We start from the raw sequence: 24,981 nt of genomic DNA on the forward strand, positions 1-24,981 counted from the left end.
CGACCATTCGCTCATTCAACAGCAGCGGATGCACTGGAGCATGGAACTGTGACCAGAACAACTTTTCCACTTCACGATCTTTTTGATCCTTGAAGTACTCGGCCGCATCAGCAACACTGGATGCCAAATCCATGTAGGCGTCCGAAGAACTCCATAGTTGATCAAGAGGAGCATACTTCGGATCTTCGAACTTAGTCCGCAACAAGAAGGGCTTCCCAGCCACGATATCCGCAGCTTGACGCAGCTCCTCCTTCGCCGCTCTGATTTTGGAGCGGGCTTCCTTGGCTGCTACCATGGCCTTCTCTAGGTCCGTCGCCCTCGCTCGGCTTTCTTTTTCAAGAAGCTCGTAACAGTCAGCGGCATCTTTTAACTCAACGACCATATTGGCTATTCTTTCCTTACTCTGGCCGTGTGCGGCCTGTTCGGCCCTCAGCTCTTCGACCGCCTTTAGAGCGGCCACATCGCTATTCCTTGCTTGTTCCTTGGCTCGGGCAAGCTCCGCCCGAAGGGTCTCCACGGTGGCAGCTCCATCTTCAGTCACAACATATTAAAGATAATGGCATCCTGCTCCTCTTACTATATGTTGATCACCGGAGAAATCACTTACCCTGTGCCTCGTCAAGCCGCTTGTTGACAAGCACGATGTCGGCATCTGCCGCATCAAGTTGCCACTTTAGCTCGGCAAACCCATCAGTCTGGCTAGCCACCGGAGCTTCAGACACCTACACATAAAGGCGGTCTAGTTATTACCTGGGACTATGATCCTCTGTTTGCCGCTGTTTTCGACAACAACCAGAGTCTTAGGGGCTACTATCTGCATAGGGCACACCTAACATGTGAGGTACTATCAAAAACATACATTATGCCACGTACCTCAAAGCCTTTCAGTAGACTCATAAAAGCTTCATGCAATCCGCTTTCGGCGGATGAAATCCTTTCAATTACCGTACCCATTAGTGTACGATGCGCTTCTGAGATGGCCACTTGCTCCAGAAGATCCTTTAGTGCGTCCAACCGCACACTGTACGGTTCCGGACTCTTTCTGTTGCTCTCTTTAGGAGTCGAATACTGAGGACTCCGGGTAGCCAAAGGATTACCCTCTGGCCTTGGCGGATTAGGAGAGACCCTCCGCGACGACACTTTAGGGTCGCCCGCCTCATGAGGCGGGGTGACAGGGGGAGGCGTTTCGCTCTCCATCATCTCCGGAAGAAGATCCCCCGAAGACGAACTCTATCGAGAAGGGCTACGATCCGAACTACAAGATATAAGCTTCGGTTATTGTCTTCAGAAGTAAGGTAGGACACTTTCGCTATTAAAATACCTTTTGATTACTTACAGCTCGGTAGAGGGCTGATCCCCGTGCGGACATTGTGCGGCAAGAATACCCGCCGAGGCAGGAGCCTCTGGCGAAGATTTCTTCTCCCGTTTGGAAACCTTTGTTTCCGGATCTTCAGAGGTGGTCCTCTTCCTTCCTCGGGGAGAGGGAATGTTAGATTCTTCTCCCTGATTATCCTCCCTCACAGAGGCGTTCATTCCCCCGGTTGGGACAAGTAGCGAGTGAGGCCCGCTTTCGGCCTCTTTATTCCCCCCTTCATCTTCCTTTGAGGGCACCTGATAAGGCGCCGGCTCGAGCATTCTGTCCAGTACTAGATTGGCCAAGCCTTCGGGAAGGGGGGCCGAACACCTGATCATCTTTGCCTTTGTTATCCAGTCCTGGTCAAAGAGCGACTTTTTAGAATGATGTCATGTTAAATAAAAGGACAACGTGTTCGGCCATGGGATTACTTACCTGGGTATCAGGGCGGTTGCAGCTCAGACCCGCATCCTCGGTGGTGTCCGTACACTCTATTTGGGTCCGAAGAACAATTCGTACATCTCTTTGAGTGTCATGTCGAGGAAGTGCTGAATAGTTCACGGTCCTTCTGGGTTGAATTCCCACATACGGAGGGGTCGACGTTTGCAAGGCTAGACTCCACGAACTAGCATAACTTGCATTACCATAACCAGGCTGAAATCTCTCTCAAAGAGATCTCGGATGCGACTCTGCAATATCAGCACATCCTTTGCTGGACCCCAGCCCAGTCCCCTGATGATCCATGACGTCAGTTGTGGTGGGGGCCCGAGCGAAAGGCAGGGCGGCTACCCACTTGGCACTTCGGGGAGCTGTGATATAAAACCACTCCTGCTGCCACAAACTGGACACCTCTGGGAAGGAACCCTCTGGCCATGGAGCATCAACGCTTTTGCTTATTACGGCACCTCTGCACTCTACGTGCCGCCCCTCGATCATCTTCGGCTTCACATTGAAGGTCTTGAGCCACAGGCCGAAGTGAGGGGTAATGCGAAGGAAGGCCTCACATATGACGATGAACGACGAGATGTGAAGGAGGGAATCCGGGGCCAGATCATGGAAATCCAGCCCATAATAGAACATGAGCCCCCTAACAAAGGGATCCAGAGCGAGGCCTAGTCCTCGGAGGAAGTGAGAGATGAACACAACACTCTCGTTGGGTTCGGGAGTGGGGATGACATGCCCTCGGGCAGGCAGCCTGTGCGAAATTTTGGCGGTCAGATATCTGGCCTCTCTCAGCTTCTTGATGTCCTCCTCTGTGACAGAGGAAGGCATCCACCGACCTTGGAGGTTGGATCCGGACATGGTTGAAGGTCCGAAGCGCCTGACCTGAGCCTGGGGTGTTGGAACTCGAGGCGGGGGAAGGATTCGATTGAGCACGAGAGGAAAAAAGGATAGGTCTTGGCCTCTTGATAAAGAGGGTGAATATCAAGCGTCCTCCTCGCGGCCGTTTTGGACTCTCCTAAAATCGAGGAGTCATACCAACGAGCACGAGTGGGTTACCCACGTCCGTATTGATGAGAACCCCATAATAAGGGGGATACGATCTCTGCTTCGACAAGACGTGTCAGGAAAACCGCCTCACAATATGTGCAGTGCTGGTTGGGAAAAACGGTTCAGATAATGACCGGGCCATGACATAACGTCGTGCTGTCAAAACACGTCGGCAGATTAGATTTGTGGAAATATTATTGTCTCTATGGTGGTATGTGGAAATTGTTTTGCAGAGCTGGACACTATCCCTGGGTTCAAAATCTTCTGTGGAGTATTCGGAGGAGGAACCTGCCTTGCAATGCCGAAGACAATACTGCGCGCCAGACTCATCGTCATTGAAGCCTGGTTCAGGGGCTACTGAGGGAGTCCTGGATTAGGGGGTCTTCAGACAGCCGGACTATATCCTTTGACCGGACTGTTGGACTATGAAGATACAAGATTGAAGACTTCGTCCCGTGTCCGGATGGGACTCTACTTGGTGTGGAAGGCAAGCTAGGCAATACGGATATGTAGATCTTCTCCCTTGTAACCGACTCTGTGTAACCCTAGCCCGCTCCGGTGTCTACATAAACTGGAGGGTTTAGTCCGTAGGACAACATACAATCATACCATAGGCTAGATTCTAGGGTTTAGCCTCTAGGATCTCGTGGTAGATTAACTCTTGTAATACTCATATCATCAAGAACAATCAAGCAGGACGTAGGGTATTACCTCCATCAAGAGGGCCCGAACCTGGGTAAACATCGTGTCCCCCGCCTCCTGTTACCATCCAACTTAGACGCACAGTTCGGGACCCCCCTACCTGAGAACTGCCGGTTTTGACACCGACAATTCGGGAAGGAAGGACAAGTCATCAAAGAGCTACACAAAGCGAAGACATCAAGCTCATGTTGGTGAATGGATATCCGGCTCTGACTCCGACGATCACTCCGAGAGAAGTTATCACTCCGACTCCGAATATACTCAAGATGTAGGTGTTGCCGGTCTAGCACTTGTGTCAACCAACTCCTACGACATATTTGACTCACCAAATGAAGGGATTGGAAGATGTTTCATGGCTAAAGGCCCAAAGGTATCTCACCCCGAGTATGTTGATTTCAATAGTGACGAAGATGATTTGCTAGGTGATGATGATTTACTTGTTGACAACTCTAGTGATGAAAACCATGATAAACTTGCTATTAATCATGCTAATAAAGATAAAACGAATGACAATGATAAGAAGGAGATTGAGCGTCTAACTAAAGAACTAAACACTCTTAAGTTAGCTCATCAAACTACCGTGGAAGATCATCGAGAACTTTTAAAGACTCATGAGAAGCTATGTTTTGAAAAGTTCAACCTTGAGCAAGAGCATGAGTTCTTAAAAGCAATCAATGATGATCTTCGCAAGAAAAGTTCTTCTTACATTGCCAAGCGTTTACTCTTGTCTACTTACATGCCACAAGTTAAATCTAGCAACAAGAACAAGAAAGATTCTTCTTCTAGTAGTAACAACAATCATGCTAAATCCAATGATGTTGCCTCTAGTAGTTCTCTTGATTCCACTAATGATTCTCTTAGCCAAGTTGCACTTGAGCAAGAAAATAGCTTATTGAAGGGAATTATAGAGAAAGGTGTTTACAAGAGCCTTGCTGGAAGTAAGCAATTTGAGGAAATTGTACGCAAGCAAGGAAGACACCGGAAGAATCAAGGTGTTGGTTTTGAACGAAAGTTCAATGCTAATGGAGTTGAGTGGGAAGAAGATCAATACCCCAAGACAAAGTTTGTTCCTCAACAAGGGAAGTATGATCCTACTTATTTCCAAGGAACACAATCTCAAGATGATCTTCCACCACAAGACCACAAGCTAAAAGGCAAGGACAAGCTTCAAGAGGAGATTGATGCATTTGAAGAAGCACCTAAGGCCTTGGTCAAGTGGGTTCCCAAGACTACATCAAGTTCCACTTCATCAAGTATGACTACAACTCCAAGGATTCCCATCAAGATGGTGTGGATCCCTAAGAATAAGAACTAGAGAGTTCTTGAGGATGACTCCGCCAACATACTTCACTCTTATCATCTCGGCAAGGACAGGTGCAAACAACTTCCATATCTTGCACTAGTTCAAGGAGTCACAAACCCTCTTGTTGGTAAGACAAGGGATAAGGTAACCTAATGCTTTCATGGACATCATCCTATGTGACCATCACTCTATGGATATGGATATCCTTGTTTGTTCCTTGTGGGACTAACCCATGTAGGTATTGAAAGTGAAACTCACTCCAAAGGATTGCTCTGAATGATCTACATCAAAATTGAGCATCTACATCTTCAACACCTACATGAAGTCATCATCGACAAAACCCAAGGTTAGTTCATCCCTCTTAGGGGGGATATCACATCTAGGGGGAGCTTTACTCTAATCAATTGAGCTAAAGCAACTCTAATGATGTGAGCACAACAATGCTTTATGTAAAAGTGGCAACCCCACTTGTGCTTAAACGATGAGTGTGACCTATGATCAAATGTTCTCATTTGACTCCTAAGTCAATATACTCATATATAGATGACCTAGTCATCGCCAAATTGCTTGATAGATGCTAGAGTGATTGTGGATGCTTTGTCACATATTTCATTTGTCATTTTATTGTGTGAGCATGTTGGATGCATATTTCACTCATTCGAGGACATACATTTGTTGCTTTGATTGTTTGGCTTTTTCTCTTTTGCCAAATTGATGGACAAGAATGCCTAAGAACTCCCTCTAGCTATCTATGCTTTTACCGTCTCAAACTCTATTCATGCTACATCACAAAATTTGATCAAGTCAGATTCGAACCACTCTGTGTGAGGAGCACTTGGAGTCCCCGATTTGTCATAGACTTAAACTTCCAAAACCTCTTTGTGCATTTTGGTATGACCGAGTCATCCATTTCGGTCACACCGTGATCACTAAGTTGATCTAGGTTTTCCATCTCGGTGCAACCGATTTGAACTTTTCGGTCACATCGAGTTGCAGTAACCGCTTGCGATTCTGCATCTCGGTGCCACCGAGTTGTTCCACTCGGCCACACCGACAGGGTCGGGATATATAAACCCATGGGTGAGATTTTGGAAATTTCTTCGAAACCTCTCAACCCGCGCATATCCTGCTCTGCCGCCTCGGGTCTCCGGATCGTCCTCTCGTCGCTAGCGACCTCCCGCCGCTGGTTTCCATCGCCGTCAACAGATTTCTGCCCCTCCGTTGCCGCCATAGAGAACTCCGCCGAATTAGGGTACGAGTTCGATCCTTTGTGCTATTCTTTTAACTCCGATTCGTAGCACATTACTTTGCCATGATCATGACCACGTATGCAATCAATCTATCCACTGAAAACATCCTTTAGATTAGATTGGATTTGAACATTTAGGGTTAGGTCTCCGCCGAACTCATCTCAGACCGACCGAATTGTAGAAATCGGTCTCACCGATTTGGCTTAGGCCATTGCAGTTGCACTTTCGGTCTGACCGAAAACTGCAAATCGGTGTGACTGAGTTTGATTCTTTGTGAAACCCTAACAGTCTCAGTGCCACCGAAATGTCACTCGGTCTGGCCGAGTTCACTAGTTTAGGTTCCAAAAGCTGCTTCGGTATCACCGAGTTTACAAATCGGTAGCTCTGAAATGCTTTCTATGAAGAAATAAAACTAAGTTTTTAAGTCATCTTTTTGCAAAAACTCTGCACCTTGTGTTGCTCATCCACTCTACCTCATCTATATCTATTCACAGGGTCTGCTATCAGTAAGTTTGCAGAGATGTCTGACCAAAGCGACAGCCAGAACAAGTCAGAGGAACATGTGCAATTGAGTGAGGGCACTAGTCCCTCTAGCACTTCTGATGATGGCAGCAGGAGCACACCAAGCAACTTGCCCAAAGCAGCCACCAGGTCAAGGAAGATTAAAACCTCAAAGTCTGAAGATGAGGACTATGTGGCTGTTGAGGAAGAAGTCTGCTCCAAGAAGAAGGTGCTGAAGAAGGAATATGGCACAGTTGCATCAACTAAGCCTGGCTTGCACAAGAAGGCCCCTGCCAAGAGGGTGCCAACCTTAAAGGTGAGAGCCTCAACTGTTGAAACCTCCAAGCCAGCTAAAGAGGTTGTTGGAGAAGGAAAGAAGAGAAAGGAAAGGGTCAAGAAGACCACTGCCAGAGTGCTTGGTAGATCCTCCATTATGAGAGATCCAGAAGAAGAGGAGGAGGAAGAGGATGCTGCACCAGCTCCCAAGTCTCAGAAGCTTATGGGAGATGCAATTAAGTCAGGGGCTGCTCCATCTAAGCCCAAATCTGCTCCCAAGGCTGCTGCTCAGAAACCCCCAAAACCCAAGAGGAACACCAGGAGTATACCTGTTGAGGAGAAGAACAAGGGCCCAGTGCCTGAAGCTGAAGAAGAGGAAGATGATTCTCATGTTTTGAGGAAGTTGAAGCCCAAAATTCTTGACCACAATGATGCTCATCTAGTTGCTGAGGACATGCACATCAGGAAAGATGCAAGACTGACAACACTGTTGTGATGAATGAGGAGGAACCATCATTAGCTCAAGTCTAGGAGAAGAGAGCCAAGGCAAAGGCTGAGAAAGTTGCAAGGATGCCAAGCGCAGAAGAAGCATCTCAAGTTTTCCTCAAGACAAAACAAGATCAATTAGGCTATCTAATTGAAGCTACACTGAGGATTGAGAAGGGCTTGGCCACCCTGACTCAGAATCAGGAGAGCCTGGAAAGGATTGTGGAGACAAAATTCTATGATCTTGACCTGAAGGTGACTGAGATTCAGACTGCAGTTGAGCAGCTTCAGGAGGAAGTAGAGGAGAGGAAAGGAAAGGCAACTAGTGATGCTTTTCAGCGTGTGACACGAGGTCCAAGGTCTGCTGCAGTGCCAGTTTCAGATGCTAGAGCTACAGTGTCAGCACCAGCAGCTACAACTCCAGTGCCCACTCCACCTCCACCAGCTCCAACTACATCATCGGAAGCCTTCGTCCTTGGAGTTCTCTCTACACCACCTCCCGAAGACCAAGCCTGAGAGACGTATAACAGTATGAATTTTCGAACTTTTTGGTAACTTGTTGCCAAAGAGGGAGAACTATGTATAGATCATAGGCTTCGAGAGAGAGTGTCTGGCTTTTTATCTCTCTAGCTTTTGGTTGAACTTTTTATCGTGTGCTTGTGTGAGATACTTTATGTCCTTATGTCTTTGTGAGATACTTATGTGATGATGTGATTGATCATATGCTACCTTAATGCTTGTTTAATGATGCTATCTTCTATATCTCATATATGATCATTCACTTGCTTGGTGATGAGTGCATGCTTTTAATTTCTATCATTTTGAGTGCTCCACCAAGATGTATGTGACATGGAAGAGTAACCCATGAAACTAATCGATTGTGCATTTGCATTCAAAAGGAAATTTTAAATAATGCACAAATTTAGGGGGAGCTCTTGCTTATCACATACTTCTCAAAGCGACGATGTATTTCAATCTTATTATCATTTGTCGAAGCTTTGATCTATATGTTGTCATCAATTACCAAAAAGGGGGAGATTGAAAGTGCAACTATCCCCGGTGGTTTTGGTAATTCCTAACAACATATAGCTCATTGGGCTATTGCTATTTCAAGATAAATATTTCAGGAAAGCTCAATGATTGGCACGGCATGGATTAGAAAGTGGACCCCTCAAAATGCTAAGGACAAAAGATTGGCTCAAGCTCAAAGCACAAGACTCTACATTTTACTTCTAGTGATCCAAGATCACATTGAGTCCATAGGAAAAGCCAATACTATTAAAAGGGGATGAGGTGTTGCTTAATGAGTTACTTGCTCAAAATGCTTAGTGATATGCTCCAAAAACCTCAACTACTTTCTCATATCCACATATGTCCCAAACCAAAAGTCAAACTCGGACCCACCGAAATATTCTATCCGGCGCCACCGAGTTCACTTGACATAGCCACTGCCACAAACCCTAGTCACTTTGGTCTCACCGATAGGGATCTCGGTCTCACCGAGATGGGATTGCAAACTCTCTGTTTCCCTTCATAACGTTTCGGTCTAACAGAGATGAGCGATCGGTCTCACCGAGATTGCCATGCAAACTCTCTGTTTCCCCTTCGTAACGTTTCGGTCTAACCGAGATGAGCGAATCGGTCCCACCAAGTTTGCCTGACCAACTCTCTATTTGTCTATTACCAAAATTGGTCCCACCGAGTTTGTGTAATCGGTCTCACCGAGATTACGTTATGCCCTAACCCTAATGGAATCGGTCCCACCGAAAATCCTAACGTTCAAATTTTGAACTAAATCGGTCTTACCGAGTTTTATACTTCGGTCCCACCGAGTTTGGTGATTTGTGTGTAATGGTTAGATTTTGTGTGGAGGCTATATATACCCCTCCACCAACTCTTCATTCATAGAGAGAGCCATCAGAATATGCCTACACTTCCAACATACATTTTCTGAGAGAGAACCACCTACACTTGTGTTGAGGTTAATATATTCCATTCCAACCACATAAATCTTGATCTCTAACCTTCCCCAAGTTGCTTTCCACTCAAATCATCTTTCTACCAAATCCAATCCTATGAGAGAGAGCTGAGTGTTGGGGAGACTATCATTTGAAGTACAAGAGCAAGGAGTTCATCATCAACACACCATCTATTACCTTTTGGAGAGTGGTGTCTCCTAGATTGGTTAGGTGTCACTTGGGAGCCTCCGTCAAGATTGTGGAGTTGAACCAAGGAGTTTGTACGGGCAAGGAGATCACCTACTTCGTGAAGATCTACCCTAGTGAGGCAAGTCCTTCGTGGGCGATGGCCATGATGGGATAGACAAGGTTGCTTCTTCATGGACCCTTCGTGGGTGGAGCCCTCCGTGGACTGGCGCAGCCGTTACCCTTCGTGGGTTGAAGTCTCCATCAACGTGGATGTACGATAGCACCACCTATCGGAACCACGCCAAAATCTCCATGTCTACATTGCGTTTGCTCCCTCCAAACTCCTCCCTTTACCTTCATATGCAATTGTTTTACATCCCGCTGCTATACTCTTAGAATTGCATGTGTAGGTTGTTTACTTGATTGGTGCTAAGTTGCTAAAATATGCCAAGATTTAAAATTGGGAAAAGGCTAGATTTTTATTTGGTCAAGTAGTCTAATCACCCCCCTCTAGACATACTTTCGATCCTACAACTACGAGGGGAGGTAAGGAACTACCATCTAGCTCTGCACTTGATTCACCTTCCGTTTTGAGTAAACTTGCGACACCTACTCCTGCTATTCATTCTGATATGTCGCATGTTGTTGATGATGCAACTTCTGCTTTGCATGATACTTATGATGAAACTACTTCTATGCTTGATAATATTGTGCCACTAGGTGAATTTCTTGATGAACAACTTGCTAGGGCTAGAGAGAATGAAATTATTGAAACTGATAATATTGATGAAAGTGATGATGAAGATTCTCCCCCTAAATATGAATTGCATGTTGTTCCTGAGGGTTATGTTATGGATGAAGAAACTGCTAGAGACTTCTTAGCTTGCAATGATAGATATGATCTTAAGAAATTATTGGTTAAGCTTAAAGAAAAGTCTTTGAATGCTAGAATGAAATATGACCCTTCTTTTGCTACTTCACCTATCTTTATTACTGATAAGGATTATGATTTCTCTGTCGATCCTGAGTTAATTACTTTGGTTGAATCTGATCCTTTTTATGGCTATGAATCTGAAACTGTTGTGGCACATCTTACTAAATTAAATGATATAGTCACCCTGTTTACTCATGATGAGAAAACTCGCTATTACTTTATCCTAAGTTGTTTCCGTTATCATTAATGGGTGATGCTAAAACATGGTTTAATTCTCTTGATCCTGGTTGTGTGCGTAGTCCCCAGGATATGATTTATTACTTCTCTGCTAAATATTTTCCCGCTCATAAGAAACAAGCTGCTCTAAGGGAAATATATCATTTTGTGAAAATTCAAGAAGAGAGTCTCCCACAAGCTTGGGGGAGGCTTCCCCGATTACTTAATGCTTTGCCTGATCATCCTCTCAAGAAAAATGAAATACTTGATATCTTTTATAATGGACTAACCGATGCTTCCAGAGACCACCTCGATAGTTGTGCTGGTTGTGTTTTTAGGGAAAGAACTGTTTATCAAGCTGAATTGCTATTGAATAATATGTTGAGTAATGAAAATAATTGAACACTTCCAGAACCAACTCCTAAGCCAACTCCAAATAAAAGGGGTATTCTATTTCTTAGTCCTGAAGATATGCAAGAGGCAAATAAATCTATGAAAGAAAAAGGTATTAAAGCTGAAGATGTTAAGAATTTACCACCTATTGAAGAAATACATGGTCTTTATAACCCGACACAGATAGTAAAGGTAAATTCTCTTTATAGATTTGATAAATGTGAAATCCCATCTACTAAGTTTGCTAGCCAATGCTTGGATGAGTTTGATGACTTTATGGTTAAGCAAGAAGACTTCAACGCTTATGTTGGTAGACAATTAAAACGTAATGCTGATATGCTTGAACACTTGAGTGATTATATGTCTAGAGTTAAAGGTGAACTTAAAATTATTAGCAAACATGCTTCTACGGTTACCACTCAAGTAGAACAAATACTTAAGGCTGAGAATGATTTGCTCAATGAATTAAATAATAAGAAAAATGATAATGTTGTTAGAGTTATGACTAGAGGGGGTAAAATGACTCAGGAACCTTTGTATCCTGAGGGTCACCCCAAGAGAATTGAGCAAGATTCTCAGAGAATTAATGTTGATGCACCTAGTTCTTCTAAGAAGAAGAAAAATAAAAATGATAGGACTTTGCATGCTTCTAGTGAACCTGTTGTTGACACACCTGAGAATCCCTATGATATTTCTATTTCTGATGCTGAAACACAATCTGGTAATGAACATGAACCTAGTGATAATGTTAATGATGATGTTCATGTTGATGCTCAACCTAGCAATAACAATGGTGTAGATATTGAACCTGTTGTTGATCTTGATAATCCACAATCAAAGAATCAATATTATCATAAGAGAGACTTTGTTGCTAGGAAACACGGTAAAGAAAGAAAACCATGTGTTCAGAAACCCATGCCTTTTCCTCCTAAACTATCCAAGAAAAAGGATGATGCGGATTTTGAGCGCTTTGCTGAAATGATTAGACCTATCTTTTTGCATATGCGTTTGACTGATATGCTTAAAATGAACCCATACGCTAAGTATATGAAAGATATTGTTACAAATAAAAGAAAGATACCGGAAGCTAAAATTTCCACCATGCTTGCTAATTACACTTTTAAGGGTGGAATACCAAAGAAACTTGGAGATCCAGGAGTACCAACTATACCATGCTCCATTAAAAGAAACTATGTTAAAACTGCTTTATGTGATCTTGGAGCCGGTGTTAGTGTTATGCCTCTCTCTTTATATCGTAGACTTGATTTGAATAAATTGACACCTACTGAAATATCTTTGCAAATGGCTGATAAATCAACTGTTATACCTGTCGGTATTTGTGAGGATGTGCCTGTTGTGGTTGCAAATGTTACTATTTTAACGGACTTTGTTATCCTTGATATTCCCGAGGACGATAGTATGTCTATTATTCTTGGTAGACCCTTTCTGAATGCTGCAGGGGCTGTTATTGATTGCAACAAAGGCAATGTCACTTTTCATATTAATGGTAATGAGCATAAGTACACTTTCCGAGGAAACAACTTCAAATCCACAGTATCAATTCTATTGGAAAATTTTCAACGATTACTATTGGAGGTTTTGAATTTCCTCTTCCTACTGTCAAGAAGAAATATGATATTCTTATTATTGGGGATGTGCATATCCCCATTGAGGTAACCTAGTGTTATTCGGAATTTCACCGGTTTCATGTTATTCGAAATGGGTTTGTTAACAACACTTGATCAACCTTGTTAGTGCATTCCTTTTGATGAACATGAGATGGATGAAGTTAGAAAGCACAACTCTATGTACCCTCTTTTTACTTTCTGTTATTTATCTTAAATAAAGTAAAAATAGCATTTTCTGTCTATTTTCTGAATTATCCTTGCAATAAAAAATACAGTAAAAATGAAAATTCTCCAAATGCCCTGAAAATTTAATATGATTTTTTCCAGAATATTTGAGAATTATTGGCACTGAGAACACACCAGGGGCCCTCACCATGTGCCGACAAGGGTGGGGGCGCGCCCCCTGCCTCGTGGACCCCACGTGGGCCCCCTCCACTTATTCTTGCACCCACACACTTTGTCTTCCTCCAAAAAATCATCCACTAGCTCAAACCCGAGTTCTAGCTCATCTTACTGACATTTTCGATCTCCTTGCTCAAAGCTCCATTCACAAAACTGCTTTGGGGGATTGTTCTTCGATATGTGACTCCTCCAATGGTCCAATTAGTTTATGTTCTAGTGCTCTATTTATTCCAAATTTTTGCTACTTAGGTGATCCTATTCTTGAGCTGGCATGTCAAATTTATGTGGTCAAAAGTAGTTTTAATGCATGATATGGCCTCTAGGCACTTGTAGGAGTGGTGGGTATCAATTTTGTTGAGTTTGGTTCACTTTTATCTTAAGTTAAAAAATTCAGAAATTTTCAGAAAAAGATGAAGAGATTGATGAGGGGCTCATCGAGCCGAAGCTCGAAGGATAAGCAAAGTGAAGAAAATAAGAAGCCCAAATATGATCTCCCGCGTACTGCGGAGGTTCGGCCGTGTGAATGGCCTTGTGATGAGTTCTTGAGAGAACCCGGGATTTATGAAGATTTTTATTATTTGGCTGAGAATGCAGGCCTCACCGACTTCTTCCACGACCAGCGTGAACAGTATCTCTTACTCACCAATATTTTTGTGCAAATTTTTCATTTCCATGCTAGGAGATCACCACCTTCGGTGGAATTTTATTTTTATGATGAGCATAAGGAGATGTCACTTTATGATTTTTGCCGGGTTTGTAGGATACCCTTCGAGGGCAGCATAGAGGAACCATATCGTAATGGTGTGGAGGGACTTATTGATATGATTGCTGTAGGGGAAACTAGGAAAGTTTCCGATGCAAGAATCACTAGCATACATTTTCCTGTTCTACGCTACTTCGTAATATTTGCTAGCAGATGCTTAATTGGTCACGGGAACTGTGGAAATCTTAGTGCCCCTGCTATTATTATTTTGCGCCATGCTTTGTTTCGTGATACCACTTTTAGTTTAGGTGCTATTATTGCTAAACGGTTAAATCTGAACCGTACAAAGGGTCCCGTCTTAGGAGGCATTTTTGCCTCGCGCCTTGTTGCACACTTTAACATACCTATTAGGCATATGAGAAAGAGGAAAAGTTATTGCCTCACATTTTTGTAGATTATAAGAGTATGGTAGCACATGATTTTATTGTTAAGAATAAGAAGAAGATGTTTAACTATAGATTGATATTTGATAAAGACTACTTTGAGACTATTACCTTGCCTGCTCCTTCTTTGTTCAACATATTTTCAGGCATGTACCTTGTTCTGCCAGAGGCCATTCATGCCTACCGGAGCCTGACATCAGCTTCAGAGCCCGAGCCCGAGCCACCACTTGACCCTCATCGTCAGTCTGTTTATCAGTGGGATCCGGAGGAGATCGCTAACCAGTGGCACCCTGAGGATCCTCATCAGTACACTGGAGAGGAGAGCTTTGATCCGTGGACATAGACCAACTTAGGCCAAAAGCCTAAGCTTGGGGGAGTACGTATTTCTCACCAACATTACATTCATGTCCACACACTCATGCGAGTTGTTGGTGCTCATACTTTTTCATTGTAATATTCATGCTAGTTTATTTTTTTTAAGCTTTCTTCTTGTGTGTTTGAAAAACCTTAAGAAAACCCAAAAAATTAGTTGTACTCCCTCCGTCCGGAAATACTTGTCCTCAAAATGGTTGTATCTAGACTTATTTTAGTTATAGATACGTCCATTTTATCCATTTCGAGGACAAGTATTTCCGGACGGAGGGAGTAGCTTTTAGCTAGTTTACTTTCCATGTTTGTAGTAGTCTCTTCCTAATCTCTCCCTAATAATAAAGTACGGATTGGGTCTCCGGGTTCACCGTCATGATCTTTTTATAAAAAAGTCCTTATTTTTTTATAACTAAACCCGCAGTCCTATTTTACTGGATATGGAAATAACGATTGAGTTTACCGTCCCTGGCTTGGGCTGTTTTTATCCATCGCTAGCACTAGGCCACGCAAACGCTAGCTTCTCTTATGGGCCGCGAGTTCACCGTGGAACGGCTGCTAGCTTCACGTATGGGCTGAGAGGCTACTCAAAAAAAAACGTATGGGCTGAGAGAACACAGAAACGAGGAGTAAAAACTTGGGAACTCGAAAACGTATGGGCTGAGAGAACACAGAAACGAGGAGTAAAAACTTGGGAACTCGAACGCGAGACCTACAGAATATAGAATACATGGCTTACCATCACACCAACAACGTCAGTATTATATACAACTAGGAAACCACCCATATTCAGCTAAAAAACGAAACCACCGCTATTTTTCTAAAGAAAAGAAAATCGCTACTATAAAACAAATTTCATCCCTTGATCTAACCCGTTGTCGTCGAGGCGTGGTCGCCGAGGATCCTGGCTCTCGGCTGCAGGAACGACGAGGTGGTCGTCGACCATGCCGAGCCATGATGGGTACTATTGGAGTATTGGTCATATCTCAGGGACGTCTGTGCCTACTCTCTCTTCTGATCCATGGAGGCGAGATCCGGCAGCAGCGTGATGCCATGTGCTTGTACTACCTCCTTCACCGGCAACAGGGGTGCAGCAGCGACTCGATCCTTGATCCTTGCAGCCCCGGTGAGGAGGGGCTGGGGCAGCTGCGGCTTGCGCGCTCTCTATCCCCCACAACCGCTGGCCCTGCCTCCAGTTTGAAGCCCGTGAGTGGCTTCTAATATGCCCTTTGATTGATCAATACAAACTGCAAACACAGAGATCACCCAGTGACTAATCACCCAGCTGGGGAAGAAAACGAGCTTGGCGGATACAACCTACTGCAGATGCTCTGGTTGATGGAACTAAAAAGCTAGCGTTGCATCTTACCATGTTGTTTTCTCCATACAGTGATAAAGCTTTTATACAATCCTTGCGTGCATACCTAATCATTTAATGTAATATTTTATTATATGGTTCATCTCTAAGAAGGCCTGTTCTGACTTTGTGATGTCTATATCCAGTATAGAGCACTAACTAAAATCACTGGAAAAAGGATTAGCGGCAGCTAAATTTGCAGCGAAATTGTAGCCTAAATCGGCACGATCTCTCGCGATCTCCTGCAATCTGGCAAACTGCGGGACGATTTCCTAGCAGCGAATGAGACGCGATCGCGGCCAAATCGCCCGTGATTTGAAAACATAGTATAAGGTAGTTCGGCTTGACATTCAATATTGAGTGGTGATACATATGATTAACATCATACCATCTGGTTTTGTAAGTATTATATCTCACGGATGCTTAAAGCTGTCACCATCTAGCACTACTTTTCCATGGCTGTAATCATTAGTATTATAATTCTTTTGTTTTACAGAATTATCTGTTCAATTTCTTCCCGTCAGAAAGTAAGGAGGGCCATCTTTTCCAATCAGCAAGTGAGCTTTTGCCCTTAACCTGTAAACATGGAAGATAAATCACTTTCGTGTCGCGAGGAATAAAGTTAATAGTCTCCAAAGGTAAATGATGCTGACATCGGATTTGAGCCATGGACCATTTGGCAGAGGTATGTCTACTTCTATGAAAAACAAATATCACTCCATTAGTTTCCTGGCGGTGATTAGATTTGTTTTGTTCCCTTCTATAGACTATGGTCATTAATCAAGTTCACTGTGTTGTATAAGCATGGAGATTAGGTAGTAAATTTAGCCAGAGTTCATTATTAGGTTTGCAAAAGGAGTATATATGGTCATGTTCAATATTTAGTTGTACCTTTTCAAATGACTGACATGAGGTTTAGCAAAAGTAACTTTACGATCCAGATATGGACCTTTCTATAGCGGTTGTCGTGGCTTGTTATGACAGTGGAAATGTATTTAGATTTCCTAGATTTATTCATTCGTCAGTTGGACGTTTTAGACTCATCTGTTCTGGTGGGTCATGTTTCTATGTAGGCTTACATGTCATTCTTGACTTATCATGACATCTGACATTTGCCCTATAACAAAGTACGGATCTTAAGGAGAATATGTGACTACACGGGTGGAGTGCTTTCTTAAAATAGGGACTTGTGTGTGTGTGAGAAGGGGCAGCAGGGAGTTATTAGGGGTGTTGTACTTTTTTCTTCTCCCGTTGCAACGCACGGGCATGTTTGCTAGTCTCTCCCTAATTTAATAATAAAGCACGGATTGGGTCTCCGGGTTCACCGTCAAAATACGCATCTTCCCGTAATTTTACGCTTTCAGTTTTTTCATCTATATTATTTTCGCTATCCGAGGTGGTACTATTTTATCTTTTTGTTAGTCTGCCCGTCCGCTGCTTGGCTGGGCCTGCGACCATCAACTGGGCCATGTCTACTTGGGCCTTCAGCTCTTGCCCCGCTAGCGTAATCACAAAAGATTCGTGTGTGTTTGCATCATCAAATCGTGTAAGTAACGGACTCATGCAACGAGGAAAGACCCGGTTCTCTGCGTCGATATAAACTAGGGCACCTGACTCCATGATCAAATTGCCCGGACCTCTCTTCCGGGACCTCGTCTCATCCTTCGCTCCGTTCCTCTTTTCTCGAGAGACTAGGGTTCGTCGATCGGCTCGGCTTGGCTGCCATCGCGAGTCCCCGCAAGCTCGGTTTGATCCTACCTCGACTGCAACCGGGGCAAGCACGATCCCAAACCTGCGCGAAGGAACGATCGAGCTCCATGGCCAAGCGCTGGATCGGTATAGAGCCGCAGACTAGAGGTGGTGGTGAACCATGAGAGCTTCGTGGATTCATCGCGTCCTGTGCTGGTCTGGCTGTGAAGGAGGAACACTCACCCAGGATCGACGTCCAGCATGATGATGATGACAACAAATAGTGCCAGACGCTGGGAACCGATGAGGACGATAGGGCCAGTAGCATTGGCCGAACCGACTTACTAAAGGCCGCCTACGAGCCAATCAAAGCCACTTCCGAGGCCCAATTATTGCTCTTCTTCTCCAACTACGAATAGTCCTCTACAAGTTTTACGTTGTTATTGGCAGGTAAATACGTCGTACAGTGCCCCTGAGTGCCTTGATTCTCATCCATGCCGGATGCAGTTGTTTGTTTACATATAGTATCCATGCGCCTGTTTATCTCCGTCGACAGTTGTGATCAGTTCTACTTTGGGCAACGATCTGCCGACGGCGAGGCAACGTGGAGCGATGGAGGTAGTGGTATGCCATGTTCCTACAATCCTATGGTAAGCATGTGTTGATCTCGCCGGCACGGAGCCGCCGTGGACTGTTCGCCGGCGCGACGGCGAGGAGGCAGATAACAGCCATCACTGGAGCAGCTAAAACCGTGCCCTCTCCAGCCATCAAGCTGGAACTCTCTCCAACCCAAAACTTCCATCAGGTACTTGTGAAAGAATGGCGTTGCATGCTTACGTCGTCGTGTTGATCGACGTCTCTTTGACCTTAGGAGCATGCATGCTCGGAGTGGACGACAGCTTCATCATCTCATCCTATTTTGGTTTGTTCTCTACACGTGTATGTAAGGAGGTGACGGCAAGTACTTGACGGCGGAAGCTTTATCATCTGCTTTTGTTTTATTTTTGTCACTGGATACACACGGTGCGTATCTACTGATGTATGCAATGGTGTAAATCATTCAGGTTTGATATACATATGCCCGTCCACAAAAACGGCTGGTGAGTTTGTAGAGATTGGTTTTTAGCTCAGGTATCCCGACACCCTCATGATTCATTGGCGAAATAAATCTGAAACTTCGTGACATAAAAAACGGCTGGTGAGTTTTGTAATTCATGAACAGTAACTTCAAAAAGATAGAAAACAAAATATAAAAAAACTGAAACTTCAATTTTTTGGCGAAATAAATCTGAAACTTCATGACATGAAATATTCTCAATCTTTACAAACTTGCAAGTTTGATGCATAAATTCACGGGCAGATTTCTTTTTAAGTTTGATGCAGAAAAAACATTCGAATAAGATGGAAGATTGATTTGGGCTTCACTTTTATTCGCATTTGAGGGGACGGAAAAAAAAGAAGAAACCGAGAAGGAGAGATGATTCGAGCCTAGGCCATTGAGTGCTTTGTGTTGAAGTAGAAGGTGTGGACCTGCTTGGGGTAGGGGAGGGATTGATGCATACTTATGGGCTTACAATTATGTGACATTTTCTTCCGTTGCAACGCACGGGCATATTTTTTATATAATAATAATAATCTTTCCCTAATCTCTCCCTAATAATAAAGCACGGATTGGGTCTTCGGATTCACCGTCGTGGTGTTTTTACAGAAAGGACCCTATGGTTTTTAGGAATTAAACCCGCTGTCCCTGTTTTAGTGATTCTGGAAAAAACGTTCCGTTTTCATAAGAAAAAACTACATATGTATGAATTGAACCCGCGAATCCTGTTTCGTTTTATCCAGATGCCCGCTCCCTTTGTAGACGCGGCGGATCAGGAGAAGTGAAGGGCGCGCCCTTGCCGGCGGACGGCTACAGCTGCGGCGGAGCAGGAGAAGTGAAGGGCGCGCCCCTGCCGGCGGATGGCTACAGCCGCGGCGGAGTAGAAGGGGCGCCAGGGGGAGCGGCAGGAGACCCCACGCCGGATTAGAAGGAACATTAGGGGGCGCGGCAGAAAGCCCCACGACGGAGTAGAAGGAGCGGCAAGAGGTACCATAGAGGTGGTGCTTGGGGCTCCGACGAACGAAGGCGAGCAGTGATAGAGGAGAAGATCCGCGGCGATGCTCTGAAGGCCATCAGCCATGGCAGTTGTGGCTGTGCGCGCACGCAAGCGGCTGCGCGCGACACGTCGGTGTGAGAAATCGGCAAGCCTTTTCCCACATCGTTCAATTGATTATCTAAGATCAGATAGAACGAGCCTTCCACAAGGACAGTGGCGCATCGAGAGGATGGTGGACAGTGGCGCATCGCCGGCGCGAATGAGGAGATTGGAGCAGAGAGGGTGGAGATGGAGCCGTGCGGGGCTGGAGAAGGAGATTGGAGAAGAGAGGATGGTGGACAGTGGCGCATCGCCGGCGCGGATGAGGAGATTTGAGAAGATAGGATAGAGCCGTGCGGGGCTAGAGAAGGAGATTGGAGAAAGAGGATGGAGCCGTGCATGCGCTGGAACGGTCGGCGAAGAGAATGGAGTAGTGGGTGCACGGCTGGAACACAGGCGGGCCAGCTCGTGTGGGCGCTGGATGATGGAGTCATGGAGAAAAGAGGATGAGTCGTGATGGATGTAGATAAGGTCATGGGAGGAGAAAGATGGAGGCGGTGAGGCACGTACTCCTCAAAAGGATCTCTCTCGGGGTGGGGTGGGGATTGAATGCCTGTTGCAACTGCTCCTTTCTTTTTCTTTTTTTTAGGGATGTTGCAATTGCTCCTACGTGCACGCACTGGCTAAATCAACTCGATCCATGAAAATATAGAAAGTATGGACGCGGATGCATCTAAGTGTATTCTTAAATGTCAACTTTTTATCACGTTGCAAACAAGTTGCGTTTGACAAAAAATTCCCATGATGCACTATGCTTAGATATAACATTCAGTTTTTTCCCGTTGCAACGCACGGGTATTTGTGCTAGTTTTTTTTTAATAATAAAGCACGGATTGGGTCTCCGGGTTCACCGTCACAATACGCTTCTTCCCGTAATTTTACGCTTTCAGTTTTTTCATCTATATTATTTTCGCTATCCAAGGTGGTACTATTTTATCTTTTTGTTAGTCTGCCCGTCCGCTGCTTGGCTGGGCCTGCGACCATCAACTGGGCCATGTCTACTTGGGCCTTCAGCTCCTGCCCCGCTAGCGTAATCACAAAAGATTCGTGTGTGTTTGCATCATCAAATCCGGGCTCACTGTCGCCCGACTTTTTTGCAAAATAGTCCCTCCTATTTTATGTACTTAACCCGAAATCCATCATTACTCTGCCAGAAAAACGGTTCGCTAAAAAAGAAATACGCATCTGCCTCCTCGCCTCGACCCTGGCCTGTGCAAAATTCCCCAGCCACCACCGCGCCACTCGCCGCCGCGGCCGACCTCAACCCGCCTGCCGCGGCCGCACCTCTTCCCGCTCGCTGCCCCCGTCGCGGCGCTCGGGCGCAGCTTTTGGATCTGGTCAACGCAGTAGCTCGAGCGGCCAGGGACGACGCGTCTGCTCGATGCAGAACAACGGCGTCGGGATCTAGCGGGCGGGGGAGAAGGAGGGATCCGGCACGGTGACGCGAAGTCCCTCCGCCGCTGCTGTCGTCGAGGAAGCAAGGAAGCAGGCCGACGACGTGGTGGTGCAGTATGTGGTGGTGCCGACGACGAGGCCAAGGCCAGCGCGCAGGACAAGGTGAGCCGCCAGGCCACGAGATCTGCGCCCGCCCGCCTCCCTCCGCCAATTCGGCCCGCTTCGATTTCGATTTCTTGTTGCTCGTTGACATGTTCCTCGTCCCCCTTTGCTTCCGCTCTGTGGGCGCAGATGCAGCGTGGCGTGGTCACGAGCTTGTCCCACAAGAACGCCCATCTCCTAAAGGCTCGTGACGACCTTTGCCTTTTCCTTCTCCCCTTCGAGCTGTCTCTTTTTCGTCAAATTACATGGGGAATCATTGTCGATCTTGTCACGTGATCTGACCGAATTTTCTTATCTGACATTTTTTCAGATGTGGCAACCTTGGGCGATTGGTTCATTGGATTCTTCAAACCGATGCCTTTTTGAACACGCAAGGTGCCCTCATGATTTATTTCAAGATGGTAAGCTACTCACGCTCTTGCTGTTCCCAGGAGCATTGCATTCACCAATCTAACGCCCTCATTGTTGGTTTTGGCTCCAGCTATTTGAGCTAATGCAGAAGCGTGATGTGTTTGCCAATCCTTGTGTCGTTGGTATCTTCATGCCGATCGCAAGAAGTTAGTCTCCTATTTTATGGTAATATTATGATTTTTTTATGCAATTCCAGATGCTAGACAAGGAACGTGTGTAGGCTGAGGATTCTAAGGTAGCCACCTTGTTTTCCTCACATGGGGATATTGATGTATGATGCGGAAGCAGGAAGTGTTGTCCATGGCCTTTTGATTGACACAAAAGTTGTTCAATACTGCAGTAGGGACATGCCTGATTCACACAATTCCAATCATTGCCTTTTGAAAGTTCCGTTCCTGTAGTATTTGAGTTTATGTCTACACTTACATGAAGAGCATCAGGTATTTGTAAACCAATATTTTGCTTAGAAAGGTTCCTACAAAAAAAGAATAACCTTAAGAAAGCAGAGCCGTTTGTGTGCTTCATATAAGCTATATACATGCCATCTCACCAAGCACTGCTAACATGTTCTTTTTTCAAGAGAGCATATATGTTTCTTTTTTTGTCACCATGTCTTCACGGGCGCCCGTCACCCACACGCTCCTCACTTCCTAGGTACATATTCTTCCTGCATGTACCTCAGTGCATGATTTTCCTAATCAGATGAAAGGATAAGAACTGTACATGGCGCCATTCACTGGAAATGCCTTCTCTTACACCTTGTGGTTAGTTTTTCAGTTCTGCACATCAAGCACTATCAAAGTTTATCCTAATTACGCCAACGGCCTCCCTAATGAAAGACTTAGCCATTTGTAATTGATCTGGTGTAATTTACTACTTTATTGTTGGATATGAAGTTGTTTTGCTATAAATACCTCACATTCAGTATGCAATGTGCCACTAGAACTATACGACATCACAGAACATGAAGTACTCCCTGCTAGGCACAACCATACACTCTGTTATTCTGAATATTTTGATTTGGTCACAGAGATTTGTTATTTTAGTGATCTATTTATTCGATTTCATAATTATGGTTTCTCTTACTAATACTGCCATAAGATAAGATTGTAAACTAAATCTGACTGTCGTGTCATATTTTTATCATCTAATTACTAATTAAACTGACAGTAAGACATTTTATACCCTTTTGTAGATGCTGCAGACTTTGCAAGTGTTCAGAGAAATGATGTGCTAATTAAGGGGTTTAGGAGCACTAATAAAGAATCCGTGTTGCTGAACTTTTTGTACCACTAATGAGTAAAGTGAGTTCTTTATAGTTTGCTTCAATTTAGTGTAGGAAGATATCGGATGCAAAAGCCCAATTCGGTGCAGCCATCATTTGTTTGTCGATGAATTTATTTGTTTGTTGAAATAGAGGACGTTGAATTGTGAGGGTTTTGAGCCGTATTTATCGGGCCCGTAGCAACGCACGGGCATGTTTAATAATATTTCCGTAATAATAAAGCACGGATTGACTCCGTGGATTCACCGTCACAATACGCTTCAGCCCAGTTGTAATACGCTTTTACGATTCGTATAGACAAAATCGTAATATAAACGAGATGGTACTAATAGCATAGCATGTTCGTCCGTCCAGATTTGTGCCATCGGTCAAGTAAAACGATTAGTTCATTGGGCTTAGTTTGGGCTAACGAACCCAACTTGGCGGCTGGGTCATGTTCCTACATTGGGCTCTTCCTGCGCTGCCTCCTCTGTCTCTTCCCCTTGCTTCATCCTTTTTTCCCAAAGAAAGAAAATCCAATCCTAATTCATCTACAACTCAGAGAAGATTTCTATTACAAATCGAAGAACAAGGAAATCCATCAGTTAATTTGTATTCGATCCAAACCACGCCATCAACTTTCAAACCACGGGGCTGCGTCGTTGGCGGTGGCGGAGCACAAGTGCGACAACGGCAGCCCGTGCGCTGGCGGTGCTTTGCCTCAACCACGCGCCGGGGCACCACCGATGGCACCATCCCTGCATCACACCTATGACGATTCGGCGCACGTTCATGTTCCTTGCAGCCGACGACAGCTGCATGTACCTCGATGTCAGGGTCCTCGAGGAGCCTACACCGGGCAGCGTTGAGGTCGCCCGGTTCCTGGAGTGCGTATGTGGTGCATGCATTGCCACACCCAGGAGGCGTCTCCGCGATGAAGCCGTGTCCCGCGTCGTGCGGCAGTTCGCGGTTCGCGCGGACGCTGCGCTGATGTCGAGCTCATCCGCCGCTGCAAACGCATTGGTGCTCCTAGGCGATGGTTCATGCGTGGAGCGAGTATTGCGTCCGCGGATGAGAAAGATGAGAAAGCACAGCTGGACTGCTCGAGGAAAGCGGGCTATGAAGGAGGGCAAGACAGTTCTCCTGGAGGCGCACGTTGTTGCGGCGCCACACCATGGTCGTGATCCCCGTGGACGTGGTGTTGTGCTTGACTGCCTGGTTTTGTTCGGCGTGTGGATGGCGGCGTGCCTTTGGTTAAGCACATTCTTCTGAGATCGTAATTACAAGCTATTACATGCAGGTGCATGGTTGTCTTGTCAGCATATTGCCCATGAAGGGCTTCTATGTCGTCTTATTGTGCCAATTAGCCAGCCATTAGCTAGATCGGTCTATTATCTTCAGATTTAACTTCCAGATAATCTGAATGATTTTCAAATATACTGTGTTAATTATTCTGGCAAAATGCAGACGGGAGTGTTGCATAGAAAGTCCAGTTCTGGTAATTAACTTACTTGGCTTCTAACATGTGGACGACAGCTTGCTTCCCTTTTTTTACCATGCACACTAAACATGTTTCATTAACTCAAACAACGTCTTGATTCTTCTTCTCAGATGCGAGATAATGTTGACTTAAAATAGATGACTATGAGGTACGTTCAAGTGCAAGGGTGCAATGGCAGGTACCCCTATCTTACACCTTTTGAACATAAAAATTGCTTGCATGTTTTTCTTGATTTGATTTATTTTGTATGTGCAGTGTCAATTCGGTCAATTTGTTATTCATTCGGAATGACATGAAAACGAACGTCCTATAAGTGAGTTGAATCTTCCGTTCAACACAATACATCTTTTTTAGGGGAATAAATGGTGATAACTTCACTGCATATGAGTGTAATATTAAATCTCATGTGTCA

At 44.8% G+C, this 24,981-nt stretch overlaps 1 long non-coding RNA gene across 2 annotated transcripts; it reads left to right on the forward strand.

Annotated features, from left to right (window-relative positions):
* The first annotated feature begins 20,970 nt into the window (after nucleotides 1–20,970).
* On the forward strand, nucleotides 20,971–23,238 carry LOC123127995 (uncharacterized). 2 transcript variants are annotated; one of them, XR_006462884.1, is made up of 4 exons: nucleotides 20,971–21,393; nucleotides 21,704–21,794; nucleotides 21,875–22,568; nucleotides 23,000–23,238. It is a non-coding gene; the product is annotated as an uncharacterized lncRNA (long non-coding RNA). The 2 variants fall into 2 exon arrangements; XR_006462883.1 differs by having other exon boundaries at nucleotides 20,974–21,393; nucleotides 21,875–23,238.
* Nucleotides 23,239–24,981: the final 1,743 nt, after the last annotated feature.

The sequence above is a fragment of the Triticum aestivum genome, chromosome 6A (assembly GCF_018294505.1).
Source record: "Triticum aestivum cultivar Chinese Spring chromosome 6A, IWGSC CS RefSeq v2.1, whole genome shotgun sequence".
Lineage (NCBI taxonomy): Eukaryota > Viridiplantae > Streptophyta > Magnoliopsida > Poales > Poaceae > Triticum > Triticum aestivum.